The sequence below is a fragment of the Canis aureus genome, chromosome 34, assembly GCF_053574225.1.
Source record: "Canis aureus isolate CA01 chromosome 34, VMU_Caureus_v.1.0, whole genome shotgun sequence".
Lineage (NCBI taxonomy): Eukaryota > Metazoa > Chordata > Mammalia > Carnivora > Canidae > Canis > Canis aureus.
In genome coordinates this window covers 18736342-18751244 of record NC_135644.1, presented here as the reverse complement: position 1 = coordinate 18751244, position 14903 = coordinate 18736342, and the positions used below count along the sequence as shown (strand labels likewise).

Here is a 14903-nt window from a genome sequence, read left to right as displayed (position 1 = left end):
TGCTTGCTCTCTCTCTTCTCATCTCATCTCATCTCATCTCATCTCATCTCATCTCATCTCATTCTCTAGGGCTTTTACTCCACGGTAGTCAGTTGTCAGCACACCTGCTGCATTTATTGGGGAAAGCTTCCACAAGGACTACCCTGACTCAAAGACGTAAAGAAATAGGCTAACTTTTGACAGGGGAGAAGAGAGTTACATTGCACATGAACGTGTGCATGAGGACTACTGTTGTTGATTTACAGCAATTCCTATAACAGTTCTGTGAACTAGGGTAAACAGTAGTTGTGTTCATTTTTCTGATGGAATTTTAGTGCCTTTTCTCACCTAACTCATTAAGAGATTTCTTAAGAGACGAGAAAGACCATTGAGGATCAAAGCACTGATCTTCTCCCCACTGCCTACACATCTCTGTATCACCCTCACCTCTGTGCCCTTGTCCATCCCCTTCTATAAGCCTGAGTTTCATTCATCAGCTTTAGAATGGGGATAATAGGACCTTCTCATAGAGTTGAAATGACCATCACATGAGTGTAACACATGCCCAGTGCTTTTTAAAACAGTGTCTAATATGAAATGGGTATTCAATACATTAGCTATTATTGTTTTGCTATTATTATTAAAATTCAAAAGGATTAGGATAGGAATTTATACCATTGCCTCTGTTCATTATCAGTCTTTCTAAACCAACTACTACAAGTCTTCCTTCTATGGTTTTTACCTAGGTCACCTCATAACTGCCCAAACCAGAGGATATTGTCCATTGATTATTTTTCTCTAAACTTCCTGCTGCATTTAATTAAAATGCCCTACTTGCTTGGTGTTCATGGCTTTTACTCTTCCTTGAAGAGTGTACATATATAGATGAGCAGACTGTAAGCTACTCAAGGTCACACATCCAAGAAACAGGTACACCTCAAAAATAAGGCACAGTGGCATATCTACTAGAACAGTCTGTCAGCAGGTGGCAGTAACATGTTCTGATCTAACAAGATCAGTGTATTGTGACAACTTTCTGACAGATGGAGTAAAGTGTCTCGAGGAAGAGGCATCTTTCTACTAATTCACGCAGAGGCACTGTGTGGGAAAGTGGCCTTACTTCTGATTATTCTTCCTTTCTTGCCTCCCCAGATACTTTTCCTTTGCCTGTCCCCCGAATGCCACTGAGCTCCTTTTTCAGCTCTCTGCACTTATTTTACATGCTCTAATTGGGTAATTTAATAGACTTTTACTATTGTAACTATCACCTTATTGCTAATGAGTCCTAAATCTTTCACTCTAGCACAGACTTCTCTTTTGAGAAATCTAACTGCCTCCTGGGTATCTTCATCTCGATGTCTCATAGAAAACTCATATGCAACATGTCAAAAGCTTCATTCACTGCCAGACCCTCAACAATGAAACCCAGGCATCATTTTTAAACCAAGATAACTCTGTTGTTCCTTATCAATGTTTCCATGAGAAAGTTCCACTTTCATGTGTGATATATGTGTTGGGAGGAACAGAGGATATGTTTGTGAGACTCCCTCTGTGGCTTCCATCCAGAGTAGTACTGCCTCAAAACTGAGAGTGTGGCATATGCTTGATGTCCCAGGATCCCTCCTAGATCACCTGTGATGGGTCCAGAAGGGAGCCTGAAATTGGCCTTCATGTCTCTGGGGCACTAATTGTTTTGAGGAACAGATTCATCTTGTTTTATTAATTTCATAGAACCATCAAAGAGTTAGTTATGCTAGACTTCTTCTACTCTTACACAGTACTCTATCCTACAAATTATTTATTTTATCCTACAGAATTATTTATCCTCACATGGTTTTTAATGTGCTCTCTCTCTCTCCTCCCCTTCTCAGTATTCAGTTGTGGGCTTATTCTGTCTCTTAGTTGGAAATTTTAATAAATTCCTTACTATACTTATTCTGTACAATGTTGCCATCTTATCCTATTAGTATATATTTTTCATGTAGCTGACAAATATACTTATCTAAAGTACAAATCTAATCTTGTCACCCCTATTTAACTTGCGTTCAAATTTTCCTGTTACTAGAGAATGGAGTTCAACTCTAGTCCATGATTCAGCTCTGGTATAACCTTCTCAGGAAGCTTTCTCTGACCCAGAAATCCTCCTTCTGTATGTTCAGGATGCCTATGTTTCCTTTTTACTACACATTCATTTTTGTACTATAAGGCTCAATTGGTGTATCTTTCTCTTCCACTAGACTATGAGCTTCTTGAGGACCCAACCTGCACCTTATCTTTGTATTCACAGTGCCTAGGACAGTGCTCGAGACATATTAAATGTTAAAAAAATTTTTTGAATAAACAAAAGATGAGTATAGAATGAAATGATTGAAAGAGCTTCACAGAAGAGGCTACACTGCACTGGATTATGAAGAAAGGGATACTTTTAGTACAAAGAGGGAAGAAGTAAAGTCTTCTAGGAAAGGGGCTGGGAAGAAGGGAACATGAAACAATCTTCTTGTTCATTCATGCATTGTTCAAGCCATGACTGAGGTCCTCCTTTTCCCTAAATGCAACAGAATTCATTATGAAGAGATCTCTTTTCTTGTATCTTGTATTTTGGTATTTTCCCTTTCTCTTTATGTAGTCATAAAACTACCTACATTTGCCTATTTCAACATTTTTATATCTCTAAAGGCAAGAACCCACCGAATCTGGGAATATACATGAGCTAGCTCAGCATTTTAAGTACAGACAAGTCCAAACAGTTTCATTTTATTAGTCTATGCTCATCTTTCATCCCCTCCCTCCTCAGTGACCTCTTCAACCTATGGATCCATACCAAGATGAAAAAAATAGAAGGTAATAAGGCAAACCATTTTATTTTGAGATGCCTGGTAAAATGTTCTGAGCATTTTAGATGATCCTTCATAGCTCCATGATCTCCTGTGAAGTAAATGTTAGTTCACGATTAAAGGTTTTTCCATTCTCATATTATAGAAAAATATATAATTTATCTTCTAAGAGTATGACTACACATTATATTAAAGATATAAATGTACATAAATAACAAAGGAAAATTATCTCTTCACTTTTAAGCTTAAGTTTTCCATATTTTCCTGGTTTCAAGGTGTCTTAAAGCTAGAAAAGGTTATAGGCGTTAAAGAGAGATTTTATTTATTTAGATATTATTTATGCCAGAGCTTCCACCAGTGCTTCTGGTATTACTTCTTTATAATCAACAATCTCCTCAGTACCCTCAAATTCTCCTAAATGTTTCCTTTACCTTCATGCCCTAAAAAAAACATGGCTATCCCTGAAAACACCACCATCCCTGAATCATCTTGTAATTTGAAACCTCTGTTCTTTCTAGGCATTTCTCTCCCACTCTCCTGTTAAAAACCTGACTCATATGAGGCTCATGCCAGTCATGTGTACTCCCATGCTCCCTTCCTCACGTTATTTATTACATTTTGGCTAAGTTTCTCTTGTTTACCAAAAGTGTTGACACTTAACGGTCTTTCTCTGCCTTCCAGGACCTTCCATTATCCTGAGACACCAGCATAGCCTCTGAGTTTTTAGCTTTTCTCCTATTTGGTGACTTTCTCCTCTACCCCTTCTGCTTTCATTTTAGTGGTCACACCAGATCCTTGTCGATGTAGCTGTTCTACTTTTCAAATCACTAAAGCAGACATCGTGGTCTCCTCTCTTTCCAATTTGCTCTGCCAAGTATTCACAGTACAAACAGTCTTTAAATTCACTAAGATTCCAGTCTGTTGATCTTTTTTTCTGTATTCCAATCCACCCTTTCTTTACTCACTTCCCTTTTAATCCACCATACATTCCATGGTGTATCATTCCCGTCACTCTCTTAATTGTCTTAACAGTAACCTACATTCTCTTGTGCCTGCCCTTCCACATGACCTTAGCCTGCCCTACAACACATATTTTCTTTTTCTTTTTTCCTCATAAAACCTCTACCTGGCTGAAGTCAGTTTTCTACTTTTTCATCACCTGAAGTAGAACTGTGGAGATTTTTCAAAGTCACTCAACAGGATCTATGTGTAGCCCTGTAAATTTAATATCACCAACCCTAAATGGGTTCCCAGTGCTGCATTAGCCGTGGTCATCTTTGTCTGCTCATCTCACTTCCCCATTCTCCACAGCAATGAAATTAAACTTTCTTATTCTTCTCTTTTTTTAAGAAAAGATTTTATTTATTTATTTATTTATTTGAGAGAGAGCAAGAGAGAGCAAGAGCAGGAAGGGTGGCAGAGGGAGAAGCAGATTCCACCCTGAGCAGGGAGCCCAACTCAGGGCTCAATATCAGGACCCCAGAATCATGACCTGAACTGAAGGTAGACACATTTAACCTACTGAGCCACCCAGGCACTCGTTTACTCCTTTCAAATATTCTTCCCACTTTCATTAGATCTCACATCCTATCAGAGAAAACAGATAATGTCAGATTGGAGTGTACTTATCTTGAGGCTACCAAACATACAGATTATCTATATCCACATTAATGGCACTTTCCTTCCCCTCAGTGACAATGGAAATGCCTTATGTTCTCTATCTTTGGGTTATATGTCCATCTATGCTTTGGGTTTCTCTCCTTGCCCCTCTCAGGAAAGGATATCCTTTCCTTCTGATTTTCTTCTTTCTTCTTGTCTCCTTTTGCTTTTCTACCATAAAATTAAAGTCAGTATTTTTCAGGGATTGGTTCTGGACTTGTTTTTTATCACTCTCAAAGCAAATTCATCACATCCTTTGTTTTCATTACCACAAAGAGACAGAGAGTCAAATTGCTTGTTCTGTTAGGACCTCTCCTCTAAGCTTCAGGGCTACACATCCAGATGCTGTTTGGACATCTTGATGCCCAACTCTTGATCTGCCTTGTGTCCCAAACCAGCCTTCCTCTAATGCTTTGACATTGTTTACTACAATCCCTTTAGTTGTATTTGCCAGAAAGAAAAATGAAATTCTCTCTCCTCAGACTCAGTCTGTTAGCTAATCTTGTCAGTTTTGCATCATAACTTTCAACATAATTCACTTCTCTCTATCTCCATCACCACTCTGTCCAAGATGGACATTGCTTGCCTGGAGCACTAATCTTCCCATGTATATTTTGACTTTCCTCCGGTCTATCCTACCCTAGAACTGTGGCCCTCAAACAGGGGTGATTTTGCTTCCTGCATAAGATTTGACAATATCTGAACACACTTTTGATAGTCATGACTGCAGGGGTTAGTGCTACTGGCATCTAGTGAGTAGAAACAAGAAATACTATTAAATATTCTACAATGCATAGAATAGTCCCCCATAAAAAAGAGTTATTTAGTTCAACATATCAACGATGCCAATGTTGAAAAAAACCTATTCTGGAGGTACACTGAGCTTTTCACACTGCAGACTTGATTATGTCCTGTGTGCGTGTGATTGTGCACACACAAACACACACTTGCTTAAAATTCTTCAATAATTTCCCATTTGATTAGGACCACAATAGTTAATATGGCCCTCCTGATCATATTCTAGCCTCTACCTACCCTTGCAAACCATCCAGCATCTTATTCTCTCTCAGGCTCCTTGCTTCAATCTCAGTTCTATCCACTGAGCTTCCTCACAGCCCAGGACATTTGCACGTGTTCACTCCACCTGAAAAGCTCTTCACTTAGTTAAGCCCCATTTCTCCTTCAAATATCGCCTGCAGATCTTTTCCCCAGGGGAGTTTCGCATGACCTTTCTCAGTAGATTAGTACCCCCATTTTAGACACTCAGCATTTATATGTCTCTTTTCTGATCTGTACATAGTTGCATATTTACATTGATTTATGTTCTGTATTACTGCCTCACTTACTAAAATGGAAACTACAAAAGATGAATACAACTTTTTATTTTTTTAAATTTTATTTCAAATAAAATTGTACCACAAATGGTCGGTTGTTAAATGTTAGATATTTAGTGACTAAATCTCTTTATATAGCATCAGAGAAAACTTAGTCTTAGATACATCAAGGAACCAAAATAAGGCCACACATCTTCATAAATAGTGAAAGGAGGGCTTGAATCCAAGTTTCTCATCTTCAAGTGCTGCATATTTTCCCTCCACACTGGTATTTTGTGCATTTGTTTAAGCCTGTAGATTCTTACTTAAAGTAAATCTTTTATGGAAACAGTGCATAAAACAGATTAAAAGAGATTAAAGCAGATCGCTGCTGTGATTAGAGACAGCTCAGTTCAACCTTATCTAAGATCTTTTATGTCCCTATAAAAAACCCCTCCCTCCCACTGACTTAAAGTATTTATTCTAAGGAACTTGCCACAGAATGACTTGGATCTGAAGGAGGTCAAGGCTTGGAAGCAGATCTACTGCATTCATATGTTGACTGTGAAGTCTTTTACCACCTCAGTATATGATGTACTCTTGGTATTTGTGAGTTTGAAGTTGAGAACACCAATATAGCATAAGTTAGTGTCATCACTGGCTGAGATATTTGCTTGAACGATTTTACTAAATCACGTTACCATGTTTCTATATGAAACAGAGAGGTGATCTTTCCATGTCATCAGTCGAGTCCATGGACCATATTTAGCATTCCGCCCTTTGTCAAAACGAAAAATTTCTGAGCAGGAATCACGACTTTTCAGGCATCTTCATTTTCTCTTTATTTATCTCATTTTATTTTTGCTGATGCTAGGAGTTGGGTTAAATTGCTGAAACAAGAGCAAATGAATACTGCATCCATTTCATAGAAATCACTTTACTTGACAGTGGGAGAGGATACCAGAATGAACTGAGGTGAGGACTCTGCATGTTCACCAGCTAAGAAACTCATACCCACATGCCAGGCATGTCTTAAACTGTGTCTCAACAACATCAACATCACTATTGTTATGAACATTTGGGTTCTTTATAATAGTTCCAAGCACAAATGTTAAGGTCAGTGCCCTGAAAAAATGGGAACTCCTTTTCCTCTGTTTTTCTCCTGTAAATGTTTTTAGTTCCAGTTCAGGTTCACAGTAATGAAGATAGTATACATAATGTATTTGTAGGGTATTTGAAGATGAGATGATTAAATGCATACCACTATTTTCTAATTGTGTATTTATATATATATATGAAAATATATATTTAAATGGATGTGAAAATTAGAAAACATAAGCATGCTAAAAGGTTATTTTTCCAAAAGCTTTGCCTTTCATCCTATCATTGACATAGAAAGTGTATCTATTCTAAGAAATGTTTGAGTTTTTAGCTGTCTCTCAAACTGAACTCGTTCATTCCAGAGCAATGACATGAAGAGCAATTCATTACATGATTATAATGTAATGAAAGTGAAGAGCAATTAATTACATCATTGTTTGAATTACTGTTGCTTAGAAAATATAACTTAATATACAGAAATCTAAAATTTATGAGTAGCTATTAATTTTCAATATACTACTTGATTTTTAAAAAAATATATACTTTTGCTTTTTAAGCTATCTTAACTCATTTACTAGCTTTTTATAATTTTTATTTAAAATGATTAGTCTGATTGACATGATTTGTTATATTAGATTCTATTACTTAATCTATAAAATAAGGAGCACTAGACTCCCTTTATTTGAAATTCCCTTTATCCTTTTTTTTCCTTTGGGAAACTTTTATCATTATTTAAATCATTATTTCAAAGAAGTAATTTCACGATCTTTATGAATTGCCAAACTATACTTACTATATAGTGCGAATGGGTGTGTAATTTGGGAGCTCTGTATTTACTAAGATTATCATTACAAGATGAGCATGGCATTAAAAAAAAAAAAAACCTCATTTCCTTCTGTCTTAAGCATATAATGTCAATATATTGCTACTTTTTTGAAGTCCCTCATGGACATTTCTCATGTCTTAGGAAGTTGCATCTATTAACATATATTACATTGTATTGTGACCCTTATTTCCACTTTCTTTCTTTTATGAGAGCAAAAAAACCCACATGAAAGAAAAGCTAATCCAGAAGTGGAACTAGTGGCAGAAAAGTAAACTAAGTGTCAGATATGTGTTTGCAATTCTTGGCTAAGTTATCAAAATTTTACCCAAAGCATATTGGAAAACATCACTCATAGGAATCCCCCCTTCTCTTTCATTCCTGCCTTCTAAACCCCCTGAAAACCACATCTGTTTCCCACTGATAGCTTGTAACATGCATCCCTTTAATGTCTTTTAACAGGAAGTAGAAATTGGGAGAAGTTTATGTTCACCAACATTTAAGAGTCACCCTGGGAGCCAGTTCGATGATTCTGTGCATGATTCAGACAAGAAAGGCGAGGAAACATCTTTTGACAAGATGTCACCTGAAACTGGTCACAGCCACATCTCTGAAGGTTGGCACAATATTTTGATGTGATTTCCTAGGATCATATATTGTACATTAGTGGTTAATAAGAAAATATTTAAGTTTTGTTTTAAACATTAAGAAGAAAAAAATGAGAAAATATGGCTCAAGAAGCACAATTTAGGAAAAATAGAGGTATATTTAAATACTTCTATCTCTATTATATTTACTTTAAGTTTTAAAACTAAACAAAATATATTTTAATTGATTCTAAACTAGTACAATAAGCACTTTTAGTATTAGGCTCTTTGAACAATGCATTTGACCATCATCTGACTTTTCCTTTTATGAAAAAAAAGGAAATATATTTGTTTCCTTGTGGGAAAATAAAAGGATAAAATATAAGTAACTGTCAATGGAAAAATTTTTTTAAAAATTAAAAATGCCTTCAGCATCTCTTTTTTCAGACAATTAAACTAAATGTGCTTAATGAATTTGGAATAAAGAGTGACATGAGAGTGTCATAATTTAGGAGAAAACCTCATAAATTTGATTAATGTTTTACAAATGTCATCAAAAAGTTAATAGCTCATATGTTAGAAATTGCACTATTAATATAATTTTCAACTATGACAGAAGTGCAAAATATAAATAATTTATTGGAAAATACAGATATCATTTATCATTTCTGATTAGTCACATTTTGTTTTTTTCATTTTAGCCCAATAATGCATATTATAGTATTTGTGATATTTGTTAAAGGCCATAATTAATACAATTTTTAGGATGTCATTTGAGTATATACCAAACTGTCAAGTTGCCAGTCAAGATGAACAGTGTGGAATATAGCCGGCAGTTCATAATTTGGGAAAGCCAATAATGCTCTACTTTAAAACTTTGCTACTCAATGTGCCATGTGTGGGAGTACCTGGGTGGCTCAGTTGGTTGAATGACTACCTTTGGCTCAGGTCATGATCCCAGGATGGGGTTAAGCCCAGCTTGGGGAGCCTGCTTCTCCTTCTGTCTCTGCCTTTCCCCCCAGCTCATTCTCTCTCTTTCTCTCTCAAATAAATAAATGAACAAAATATTTTTTAAAAAACCACCAAAGTGTCATCTGTGACTCAGAGTATCAACATCACCTGGAGGCATATTAGAAATGCAGAACTTTAGGCCCAACCAGTCCTATCAAACCAGAATCTGCATTTTAACAAGATCCTCAGATAATTCATGTGCTCATTATAGTTTGAGAAACTTTATACACTTCTGAATTATTTATATATAATCCAGCCCATTCTGATTCCAGTTGACTAAGTATTATAATTTGGAGTGAGAGGTAGGTGTGGAAAGAATAAAGGGGAGTTTGCTAATGAACTGGATGGACATGGATTTCTAAAGACAGGTAATTTGGGATCTCGATTTCTAGTTTTCATTTTCAGTTCATTTGTGTATACCCAATTGATATCCTCATATGATTACTTATCAGCCTTGAGGAATTTACCCCCACATATTTCGGGCTTATGATTCAACTTTATGAGCACTTGGCTGAATGCAATAGAATAAGATTAGCGAGGCCAAAAGGGAAAGCTTTAGGAATGATTTATGTTCAGATGATGCTGGCCTGCAGAGATCTTTGCATAGGGAGGCAAAGATGAGGTTGGCAAACTGACCAATGTTACATGAGATAAACACCTTCGCTTGTCCTTCCTCACTTCTCTCTTGTGCTTTTTTAGGTTCCCACACAAACATTTTCAAAAGCCTCTTTATTTGAATATCAGGATATGACTTAAATTTAAGAGTGACCTCAGTTTTAAATTTCCAGATATACTGAAGATATCAAGAATTAAACTGGAAAACACAGAGTGGGTAAACTGCGCTGGGGGGTGAACATGGAAGCTAACTTTTATCTGTACAATGCACAAGAACTGTAATTTCTATGTCACTGCTTGTAAAAGAAAGGAACTTCCTTCATTATGGGATCCTTTCAACTCTTCTATGGTGCCCCAAATTTCTATTGTAGGTAGGAAAAGGATGAGCCCTTTTAATATAGTTAGTTTTGACAGGCTTTGTATGAGCTTCACAAAACCTACACAACTAAAGAGTACATTGATGTTACTACTCTGCTGCAAAGAGAATTTATTCCAAGAAGATAAACCTGTGTGTCTGAATAAAATGTGGTAACAAAGATGTCAGGGTGTAGGATTATGTGAGTAACTGTGGTGGCTCACAGACTAAACATCTTAAGTAGCCTTGAGAGTTTCATACTTGAAGGCAGTATTAATTTATAGCTCTTTCATAAACAGTAGAATCTTAGAGAGAAACTTCAATAGATCATTACAATGTAGCTACCTAATGACCTGTATTCTTAGAATTTAGTAAAATCAATGCAGATCGATCAGAGGATACATCTCAGGACTCGAGAATAGCAATGGCTGTTGGATTAGTGCCTGCGCCTTATTCTCAAGTGCTGCACAGAAAAGCACTGGGGTCCCCCCAGACTTCTCTCTATGCTTGATGATCCATCTACTCTCAGGGTGTGTTTAATTGCTTTCACCACCCTTTATTAGGTTTGCTCTGCTTTCTTTACTGATGTATTTGTGCTGAATAAATCATAGTCCTTCATCTGCATGTTGGTGCATTCCTTTCACATTTTCTTTGGGATGTAGTCTAATTGTTAGCTGTTCCAATGATTCTAGGAAGACTTGGCTCATTTGAAATTAAATGTCAAGCATGACAAATCCATAATTTGACAAGTCTGGGTGATGCAATAGATACAAGAGAAAAAAAACAAACTCATATAAGTGACTTGATTAACTGTACCACAGTGATATAAAATCTTATATGTGAAATTTCCTTTAGATATTTTAAAACCAGTAAGTTGGAGAGTGAACATCGGGAGTCTTAGATACTGATTTACATGGTTTGATCTACTTCAGTTTGATCTACCTGTATGTAGAGTAAAAAATTTATTTTTTCTGCAGAAAAATTCTGGATCAAAGGATGCTTCAAGTAGCACAGGTGACTGGGTAATGTTCATCAAGTTTAAATGTTTAAATATGACAATTACCTGCTTTTCACTTGTAGTCCCTAAACCATAATTTTAATATTAATCTTCTAAGTCATCAACATGTAAAATGCTAACAGATAAAATATACATCCAACGTCGCTCTTTCAAGGCTTTTGTAATAAACCTTAGAAATTACCTGCTGTATTTCTCTTTTTATTCTGCTCCATTAAAGCAGATTCATTCTTTATTGTTATAATGGCCATTCATCTTCTCTGACAGATTTTACAAATCAAACTGAGGGTTCTGATTTTTCTTTTTTTAATCTTCTACTACTCTTTAAGTGGTGGGATACTTTCAGTCATCAGTGTTTCTGGAATATTGATGTATATGCAATATATGTATTTGCGTGTGAGTTATTGTTGTTTATGTATCTTATTTGTTCATTTAAAATCATTTTAGAGACATTTCAAGAAAAGCTTTCTGTATGATAGAAGTGCTCCATAAGTCTGCTGTCCATTGTGCTAACCACTAACCACTAACACACTGGTGGTTATTAGGCACTTAGAAAATGGCTAGTATGGGCAGCCTGGGTGGCTCACCGGTTTAGTGCCTGCCTTCAGCCCAGGGCCTGATTCTGGAGACCCGGGATCAAGTCCCATGTCAGACTCCTTGCATGGAGTCTGCTTCTACCTCTGCCTGTGTCTTTGCCTCTCTCTCTCTCTCTCTCATGAATAAATAAAATCTTAAAAAAAAAAAAAAAAAGAAAAGAAAATGGCTAGTGTGACCAAGCAACATGTTGATGTTGTTGAATCCTAATTAATTTAAGTATAAATAGTCATTGTTTTGGACAGTCTAGTCTTAAAAGATGCCATTTCTCCAAAGAATTTACCTACCCTTCTCATAGGAAGGGACTCAGATGCTACTTGTTCATTTTATGTTATCCTTTCTCTGCAAATTTACCTTAATTAAAATGTATGTGGATAAATGTAAAAATAATCCATGTTTGTAAAATAAATCAATAGCAATCCATATATTAAAAAGATTGCCTTCAAGAGCTAGTGACGGTCTCCTCTCTGTAGTATTTCCTAATGCTAAAATAAAGAAAATAGAAATTTTACCTATGTTCCTTTTTCAGTATACTGAAAAACAATGTTTTTATCATTAGAACAGAAATATCTCCTGTGAGGCTATGCATTTTTCCATAACATCTTTTCTAGGGCTTTATTTTCTTGGGAAAATGAATCCTCTCAGGTCAGGAAGCAAACCATTTTCTAAATACCTAAAGTCAACTAAGTTAAGTGAAGTGCAATACAGGATACCTTAAAATTAACAACTATTCCTTTAATAAAAAAGGGCTTCCGTTTGGAAACATAAATAAATCAGACATTTAGTCACAGAGCAACTCCAGTGAAGGCCATCAGCACCATTTGTTCTGCTCTGACTGGCTTGTTCTGTCTAATGAGACTCAGACAAAGCTTTAAACCTAGTCTCTGGACAAACACCATGATGGACTCAAGACTCCTAACACAGGCTTCTGCCTCCAGACTTGTTTCCTTACCCATCCATACCTTATTTCATGCCCCAGACAATCTCCTATAAAACAGACATGTTATTTTAATTCACATAAGAGACTTTTCATTAGTAAAAATGTCATCATTAGTAAAAATGTCAGGGAAGCAGAACTTAAAATAATCCTAAGATAACACCCTGTACAAAATGAAGAATCCTTTTTGTCATATAAGTATTTGGTATGTTCCATCTGTTTACTCAGATGGGCCATTTCCCCCTCTTTTTCTTAAAGTGGGTTTTACCTGCAGTTTTTCAATGATTCCCACATGTTCCTTTCAGTGCTTTTATAGTCAGTGAGTCAAAACAAATTCCAGAGTTAAATCATGGTCTCTACTGGAAGGGCAGCTGGGAGTTTGCTATTCTGAGGAAATTGTAATGAAAGGTCTATTCATGAGGTCTCTCACATGGAGGCAATAAATCAGCACCTTGGAATGCTGGAAAATTTCCAGTGATTAATAATCAAAATCCCAGGAACTCATTTTGAGCTTGTGTATGGTCATACTTAATTTTAAAACATGATGGCATCAAAGAAAGAGAACAACAAATATAAATATCCCTCTTGAAACTCATTCATTCATTTTATCTCCTTACAACTGGAAAGAACTGCTATCTTTAAATATTCTGATTATAGAGTCAGAATGTGTATCTATTCCTAGAGAACATTTTTGATGTGGTATTTTCACTTATCCACTTATTCATTCAATCAGTAAATATTTATTGAGGGCCTAAATCTGCCAGGCACTAGTCTAAGTGCTTGGGGACAGCAATGAATAAAACAGACAAAAAAGAGAAAAGAAACAAAAGAAAGACCCGGCTCTTGTGCAGCCTGTATTATAACATAAGCATATACAATAAAAATGCTGTAGAAGTAAATTACACACCAGAAGGTAATAAGTTCTATGACTTATTATGATAGACTATGATATGATATGGAACTATGATAGAGGGGATGGAACATGATAGAGGTAATAAGTTCTATGACTTATTATGATAGACTATGATATGATATGGAACTATGATAGAGGGGATGGAACATGATAGAGGTTTTCATTTTAGACTATGATAGAGGGGATGGAACATGATAGAGGTTTTCATTTTTTTATTAAAATGGTTATGATCAGAGTGCTTCCAGCGCCCCGGTGGAGAAGCTGAGGTCATCATCGAATTTGAAATATTTAAAGTGGATACAAAACTGTTTCAGCAATGCAGACAATCAAGTTCGTTGTGGGCGATGGTGCCATTGGTAAAACATGTCTCCTGATATCCTACTCAACAAACAAATTTCCATCTGAGTATGTACTGACTGTGACAAGTATGCAGCCATGACTATGATTGGTGGAGAACCATACACCCTTGGACTTTTTGATACTGCAGGGCAAGAGGATTATGACAGATTACAACCACTGAATTGTCCACAAACAGATGTGTTTCTAGTCTGTTTTTCAGCGTCTCTCCATTCTCATTTGAAAATGTGAAGGAAAAGTGGGTGCCTGAGATAACTCACCACTATCCAAAGCTCCTTTCTTGCTTGTTGGGACCCAAATTGATCTCCGAGATGACCCCTCTACTATTGAGGAACTCGCCAAGAACAAACAGAAGTCTATCACTCCAGAGACTGCTGAAAAGCTGACCAGTGACCTGAAGGTGGTCAAGTATGTGGAGTGTTCTGCATTCACATGATAAGGCCTAAAGAATGGCTTTGACAAAGCAATGTTGACCACCCTGGAGCCTCCAGAACCAAAGAAGAGCCGCAGGTGTGTGCTGCTATGAACATCTCTCCAGAACCCTTTCCACACAGCCGGTGTCAGCATCGTACTAAAAGCAATGTTAAACTAAATATTAAAATTTGTGTCTGAAAAAAAAAAATGGTTATGATCAGCCACAACAAAAAGGTGACATTTAAGCTAAGACTTGAATAAACTATTTTCTCTTTTCCTTCCTTCTTAAAAGCATACAAAATTATGTTTTTGATGTGCTCAAGATAAATATATTCAGGAAGATTTGGAGCAGAATCCTCCCTGAGTGATCTTTCCCATGATTGGAAAAACTATATG

The 14903-nt window shown here is 36.3% G+C and overlaps 1 pseudogene; it reads left to right on the top strand.

The window, feature by feature from the left end:
- The first annotated feature begins 14052 nt into the window (after positions 1 to 14052).
- LOC144304907 (cell division control protein 42 homolog pseudogene) lies at positions 14053 to 14619 on the top strand (annotated as a pseudogene).
- Positions 14620 to 14903: the final 284 nt, after the last annotated feature.